An 8,496-nucleotide genomic window follows, 5' to 3' on the forward strand; every position below is an offset into this window, starting at 1 on the left:
GTCATAGCTGAATTTCCCACCACAATGTGGTTTCTAGAAGTCCCTTCAGAACCACCTACTTGGTGACAGCAAAATGCAGGGGCCTTCTGTGTAGCCCTAGCTTCCTTCTCTCCTAAACACACTGGCTTTTGCCTGGTTGGTCCCCCTCAGGCACCACTTGGGTCAGATTTCCCTGACCGAAGGTAAGTACCAGGAAGTACTTTTAGAATATCCCAGGGAAGTGGAAAGAAATTACAGGATCACATCTGCACCCCTCTCCCCCACAGTAGTCTTCCACCAAAACATGCCTTTGTCCTGGAAGCAGTAAGCCTCTCCTCTTGCCTCTCATTGTATCCCTTCCCCTTGCCATGTCCCTCTTTTGATCCCTGTATCCTGGCTCAACTTCCAGCCACAACTGCATTTGTACCTACCCAAATTGCTTCTCTTTCTGAATTTCTTAAAATCTTTACTTAGATCAGACTTTTGGCCTCCATTTTCTAGTACACTGTGAGCTTGCCTATGGTCTCTGCCTGCTTCTTCCCTTAATACCTGCTGTCTGAAGAGGAATAGCTGGCTCTGGGCCCTCCCTCACCTGACAACCATAGCTTTACAGTCTCAGATCCTACTCTGCCCTCTTGGGAATCTTAAATACTATTCCACTAAACCACCCCAGACCTTCCTGCTTCCTTTCTTTACTAATCTATATAAAGTACAATCTGCTCGCCATATCCACAGGTTCTCTATCCATGGATTCAACCAACCAGGGCTCAGAAACATTCAGAGAAAAAAAATGCATCTCCCTGAACAAGTAGAGACTTAGTCTCATCATTATTCTCTAAAAAGCATAGTATAACACCTATTTACCTAGCATTTACATTATACTAGGTATTATAAATAATCTAAAGATGATTTTAAGTATGTGGAAGGATGTTCCATGAAAATACTATACCATTTTATATAAGGGAACTGAGCATCTGTGGATTTTGGTATCTGTGAGAAATCCGGATCCAATCCACCACAGATAAAGGGATGACTGCATCTCTCCAGTAGGTCTTGGGGCAGACCCCATCTACTGCACAGGCTTTCTTTGATGATCTCTGGTTGAAGGGATCCCTGTTATTTAGGAACTCCTTTATCACATTGCACCTTTACTAAGACACCTATAACCTATTACCTAGTGTTACCATTATCTGCATGGGTTGCATCTTCCCCACTAAGCCAAAAGCTACTTACGGGCTATGTAGCACCCTTTACCCTTGTGTTTAGAAAGACAATCAGGAAGAAAGTTCAGGCTTCCCTTTTACCACCTATGACTTTGGGCCCTTGTTTTCTTTTCCACGACATCTTCCTCTGTAAAGTAGGAATAAGAAAAGCCATCATGGGTGGTTGGACGGAATAAATGCAGTAAATGAGGTGCAGCAGCAGTTCATCCAGTCCCAGTCACATAGTAAGTGCTCAGGGTATGATGGCCATTACGATGTGCCCACGAGAACTCAATAAATGCCAGCTTCCTTCTGCTGGGAAGCGCTCTGCGAGCAAAGTGCCTTACACACAAAGAATATCAACAAACGCCTGATGAATGAGGGAGATGGAAATAGATTAGCAGACTCAGGAGGGAGTGAGGAAAATGATCTGACTACAGAAGAAGCACTATTTTAGGCTGCAGTGGGAGCTAAGTTTGGGTTTTAAAAGGGGATTTGTTTGTGGTTATTCCTGACAATCAGGCAGATGACTTCAGATATGATGGAAGAGTAAAAAGAGACCCATTGTTTCCAAATGGGTTAGCACATGGAATCCCCAAAGATCTCTAAACAAACCATCTTGTTTCCTGGTGTATTCTTATAACTCTCCGACAAAGAGCATAAAGGAAAACTGAGAGGTAGAAAGGCCACAGCCTTTGCCATCTTCCACGATGAATTGATTAGCAATGCAACTTCCAAATACCACCACCCCTCATTCTCAGGCCTTTGGATTCAGACTGAATGACACACTGACTTTCCTGGTTCACATTGTAAATCTCCTCTTCTCTTCATTTGGCTCTGCTTTTTTGGAGAAACCTGAAAGTACCCTGAGGAAGAGTTAAGAGATGGAGCCATAGACCTACAAACAGAGTCCTGAAACATATTAACAAGAAACTACTGAGCTCTGGTGTTAAATCCAGGGTTTGAGGCTTAACCCTCTGTGGCCCAGAGTCCCATATATGAGACTCTCTATACGGGACGCTGGGACACAATGGGTTAAATTGAACTCTACTACTCACTATCTATTTTGGATGAACTATTTAACCTCCCTCAGCCCCAGGAGCATCATCTGTAAATTAACAGAAATAATGCATGTGTAGCCCTTTAGACAAAGCCTGGAATGTGATTAGGGTCAGTAAACAGTACTGTTAATGATTAGGAAGATAATGATAGTAAGGAGAGTAGATGCCATTTATTGAATATCTGCCTATAGGCAAGGTACTGGGCTAAGCACTTCATGTGCCTTAGCCCTTATCTTCATAATAATCCTGAGAGGTAGAAATTCATCTACACACACACACACACACACACACACACACACACACACACAAGGCTAAATAGTCTAAGGTCTAGCAACTAGGAAGGGAGTAAGTTGACACTCTGCTTTGATAAACCAATGGTTTATCACAACGATTCTGAAGTTCCCTAATGGACACAACTTAACCACAGTAGCCCTGCTGTGTCTGCACTCTGCAGTGGGCTGAAGCAGGGATTTTTCTTTTAAAAAATACTTATTTCTTAGAAAAGTTTGAAAAATTTTACATGATCTAATCATACGTAACTCTTGCATTCAGAGAGGGTCTGAGCTTCTTTTATTCCAGGAGATGACTTCCACCCCAGCAATCCTCTGCAACCTACCAGCCTGGCCACTCTCAGTTTGCTACTAGCTGCCCTTCTGCCATGAATAATGGCAAGAGTCCCTTTTCCATTCCTGAATGAGGTATCTTTATCCTCTCACCAAGTCCCAAGGTCCCTTACTCTCCTTTTTCTTTTCAATGCTAATCATGTTCAAGTTGCTTCTATAAGAAAACCCAGACCACATATATGAAAATAAAGATTACAATAAATACTTGCAGAAAATGAATCACAGAAAATCTTTTACTTGAAGTTGGCATCATTTCATTTGAATTAAAAAGAAATAAAAAAGTAAAATTACACTACCTGATCATTTTCAATTTAGATCTGGCCAGGGAGCAATTTGGCCTCTTCTGCCTCAAAGTATTCAGAGTCCTTCCGTTTATTAATTTTATGCCGTCTAGGTTCCATTTCAGTGTTCAAATCAAATAGAGTGGTCTGACTTGAGAAACAGCGTTTGGAATGCAAGTCACACGTTTTCCTTGGTCTCGTTATGCATCAGTAAAGACTCGAGTTGCATGATGGAGACACAAAGATGAAACCTTGAAGGTTGCTCTGAACCAAAGCATATGTGTAGACCTTGTAGATTTCGGTAAAGAAATCCATGTTTTGGCCCACAGAAAAATATTCCCCCCAAAATTGTCCCATTAGATTTGGTGTGTTTAACAGATATTCCCTTATATGTAAATTTTTGTCCAAAGAGATGGCGCCTTCCTATTTATTTAAAAGGAAATAATTTTTCTTAAGTGGAAAAATAAAATCAAAAGACTTTCAAATGGCATGAGAATCTGGTCTACCGAAATTGTTATTTCTTTATTGAGGAAGTAGTTGGTGTCTTTGATATAACACAAGTCAATAAAATAGGCCATTTGTGAAGAGGTTAAAGGAGAAAAGTTATTTCCTTTGGAGAAGACAAACTTTCAGAGTGTTTTCATGGAGGGTGATGAGTTGCATGTCTAATTTGAACAACAAATAGCAGTCATAATTGCAGGGATTATAGATTATTTTAAAATAAAGCCGAATTGTCTTACTTGCAAATTGGAGAGTGTGAACAGAAGCTAAAGGACGGTCAGCACTCTTCTCTAACCCAAGCTCAGCTTCTCTAATAGTCTAATTTTAAAACATTATCAGGTCAGAAGATTTGGTATGGGATGTTCTCTCTCTTAATTTGTTCTCAGCTAAGTAAAGAAAGAAATCTCCACATTGAAAATGACTTCAAATCGTAAGAACCACATTGAAGAATTTTCCTTTTGGGTACTTTGAGAACTCGAATGCCACTCAGCGCTAACAATGCCCTCAAACACTCCACGTCTCATTCATTCACCAGGAAAATGGAAGTGAAAGAAAGCACTAGCATTAAATGCTGTTTCTAAATGTACCACCAGTTTCTTCATTCTCCTTATATTTAATAATTGCTTACTTGCTAGTTACAGTGTACCAGAGTCACAGGACTTCTATATATTTTTTCTTTATTAAAACAAAGTATTGGGGATATCTCACAAGGGTGTACTTTGCAAGATTTAAGAAAGATAAATCAGTTTCTGGCATTTTCTCTCCGTGTGTGTGTGTGTGTGTGTGTGTGTGTGCGTGTGTGATTAGTTTACTATAGTTATATGTAATATTATGACATATTTACATATTATATTACATATTACATATAGTTATATGTAATATTATGAAATATATTACATATATGTAATATTATGACATGTATGTAATATTATGTCATTTTGACATAATCATACAAGCATGGAACATAATTTGTTCCAATTCAGTCCCCAATACTTCCTCTTTCCTTCTCCCCCTCTCTTCCTCGGTTCCCCTTCCTCTACTCTACTGGTATTCCTTCTATTTATTTATAGTTTTTTTTTAAAACTCAGTTACTTATATATACAGAAAAAATTCACTATGTTATATTCATATATGTTCATAGGATAGTCTGGTCAATTTCATTCCATCATTTTCCCCTTTTCCCCATCCCTCCTCCCTCCCCCTCTATCCCCTTCCTCTCCTCCATTGATCTTTCTTCTATTTTCATGGGATTCACCTCCCTCCCATTTTCCCCCTTATTTTAATCTAGCTTCCGCATATGAGAGAAAACGAACATTCATTCCTTGACTTTCTGAGTCTGGTTTATTTCACTTAACATGACGGCCTCTAGTTCAATCCATTTATCAGCAAATGCCATAACTTCATTGTTTTTTATCACTAAAAAAAACTACATTGTGAATATATACCACATTTTCTTTATCCATCCATATGTTGACAGATGACAGATATATATTTTTCAGGGAATTATTCTTACTCTGAATCCTCTATATCCTTCTATGGACACCAGGTACGTGTCCAATGCCTGGTTTTGTTATTAATTCCTGTGAGTAAAATAAAAATATTCCCTTTCATTTTGTAATATCTAGTGGCATAGTTTTTCTTATAATATTGAAAGCTGTTGAATCACGTGAAATTTACACTGCTTTAATCAGTACCCTATCATTGATATAGAGGGGGAGGTTTTCTGCCCTGATCAGCAACATCACTCATTCTTGCCCAGTGGTCTTGCCTACTTTATCTGTTTCACAGATTCCCAAGTTCCACCTACCCCTATGCTTCCTCTGCCCCAGTGGATATTCCCGAGCTCAGCAGGGCAAGGCATAGACAGTTATATGTTCATCACTTGGTCACTACGTGTGTATACTTTTGTATTTTGGTTTAGAAAACAATTACTTATTCTCTACCTAATCCAAACAAATGTATGCTTCTATTATTTTGATGAGAATGACTATCTTCCCTTTCAAGAGTATTCACACTTCCATGATGGCTTATCAGTACAAGCTGTGCTTTAAAGTCTTTTTGATGATTCCCACATCTGGATCATCTTGCAGTATGCATCTAATGATTACATTTTCCCTTGAAGAGTATTAATCTTTTTTCATATGTCAAATGATTCTGGATAGTGTTCTGACATTTTGACATCATTCTGTGAGACTCTTAAGTTGTGTTTAAAAGTTCCTGAAGATTGTTATCATATGCTTGCTTGTTCTAATAGGCGATCAACCCACCTAGCTTCAAATTCTAGTCCTGACCCATCTGTGGAATTGTTCCAGAGTCAATTTCACTTTCTCGGTCTTTCTGCACTATCTAACCAGCCCTGTGCATGTACCATCCACAGGTCGGTCTGTGACCTGGGTGGTGGTCTACATTGTAGTTCAATTTTCAAAGCCTTTGTTAGATTGCTTCTGATCAAGGTTCAGGAATGAGTTCAAGATTTTATACCTGGATTTAAAATTTTCCTTCCTCCAACTACCTCCACTCTTTGAGTCATCCCTGCCCATACTCTCACTCCGATGGGTCTGTTTTCCTGGCTCCGGCTAGAAAACTTGGTTTTATCATCCTGCACTATCATGAACCTCCTGCAATGGGTCCACCTCATAGCAAAGAGAAAGCTTCAGGAGGTGGAGCCGTTATCCCTGACTCCATCTCCACTGCTGTGGCAATTGCCACTGCGTGAGAGAGAAAGCCACTTCGTTGTTGGGACATGCCTGAGTAGGACTGCGTGGAATACAAGGTCTGTTTCCCAGACTCTCCTTTCCCAGTTCTGTGGCCCAAGACAGAGTATTTTTCTTGCACCTGTTTATGTTTGCTCCTGTTGCATAATTTTAAATTTCAGGCTACTCTAGAAATACGGAGTGGGGAGAACTCATTTTCTTAAGGGTTTTTCTTTGAGTTTTTTATTTTGCTCCTCAGTTATCCTGTTATTAATTACCTTCAAATTCCTCAAATAGTTGTTTCATATATTCTCTTCAGGATTTCTAGTTGTAATCAATGCAAAGTTAGAGTAACATGAACTTATTCTTCCTAACCAGAACTGCAGTCTACCAACACAATTGTTTTTTAATCCAGAGGTGCTTAACCACTCCAGCCCCTATTTTATTTTATTATTTTGAGACAGGGTCTCATTAAGTTGCTGAGGCTGGGTTTGAACTTGTGATCCTCCCACTTCAGCCTCCCAAGTTACTAAGATTACAGGTGTAAGCCACTTCACCTGGATCAACATAAATACTTTTTAATATTCTCTTATTATGAAAAAAATACTAACTTATTTACCATGTGCTAAATACTGTGATAAACCTTTTATATGTGTAATTTATATATTAAAAAAACAAACACTTGAAATTATTATCATTACCCCCATTTAAAAGATGGGAAAACAAAGGCTTACTGAGGTTAAGTGAATTGCTCAATGTCACACAACTGGAAAATCATATGATTCTGGGTTCATCCAGAGCTAAACTCTGAATCACCCTACACTGTAGCCATTGCCAAGTCTGTTATGCAGTCTGAGTTGGGCCAGAGCTGCAAACATTCTGGTCATCGGTAAGGATCAGACAGTACGTCATCTTCTCTGAAACTTGTGTTTTTCTAGCTTTCAGCATTGATTAGGTCAAGCTGAAAGACGTACTTATGCACAAGGCGGGTGGAGATTTAAAATTGCTTTGTGTTGGTTATTGGGCAGGTGTTTGTTTAAAGGAAGTGGAAACAGGTGTGTGGGCCTTGATTCAATTACGTGATGGAGGGGGACACATTGATCCATGGCCATTTTCAAGGAGAGATGCTGATTGTGCTAATTAATCATTTGTCTGTCAGAACAAAATAGAACATAATGGAAAATGATGTTCCAGTGCCAGAGGTATGGAACACAGACTCATGTGCCTGGCTCTCCTACAAGCAGATGTGGCTGCTATGATGACGGTAGTTCCAATGCAGTAAGTGACTCCTCCTGGATCATCACGTCTGCGGTGGTTTGAAGGAAGGGCGTTTTATGAACTCTTGCCAAAAGCATGGGACCTCATCCAACAGGAATTGCCTCCCAGAGAAACCTTTCCCTTCAGAGAGATTAATTAAGTCTTTTTAGATCATAAGGGCATCCCCAAGAAAAGGCTGGAAGGGACATTTTCTATTCTGTGTCTTAGAACACTCAATCTACTTCACCTGACCAGACATTTATGCTCATAATGGGATATCATAACAATAATTCATTCTTTCAATTATCCACTTGCCAATCAATAGCCATACTAGTTTTTTAAAACCATTAATCAGGCACATTGATCTGCTTGAGTATCTCCAATGACGTTTCAGCACATTATGATTAAATCCCAACTCCTTACCAAGATTGATCTAGCTGCATATGATCCAACACTGCTTATCTCTCTGATCTCATTTTTTATTCTCTCTCTCTTTCCTCCCACCCCTCTCTCTCATGCAACTTCATGGATCTTCTTGCTATGTCCTGAGCATATTAAAGTCATTCTGGCCTTGGGGTTTGTCCTTGATGTTCCCTCTTTGTAACGGTTTCTGGGTTCCTCATATGTTCATATGGCTGGCACTCTCTCATGCCTCTGATTAAATGTCACCTCTTCTGGAAGATTTCCTTGACAACTGTGTCAGTTTTCCATCACTATAACAACTACCTGAGATAATCAATGTATAAGGAGAAAAGGTTTAATTTGGCTCACAGTTTGGGAGGTTTCCTCCTATAATCCTTTGCTTTTGGGCCTATGGCAAGGCAGCACATCATGGCAGAAACACAGTGGAAGCACAACTGCTCACCTCACGGTTGGTAAGAAAAAGAAAGAGCGAGGGG

The sequence above is a fragment of the Sciurus carolinensis genome, chromosome 8 (assembly GCF_902686445.1).
Source record: "Sciurus carolinensis chromosome 8, mSciCar1.2, whole genome shotgun sequence".
Taxonomy (NCBI): Eukaryota; Metazoa; Chordata; class Mammalia; order Rodentia; family Sciuridae; genus Sciurus; species Sciurus carolinensis.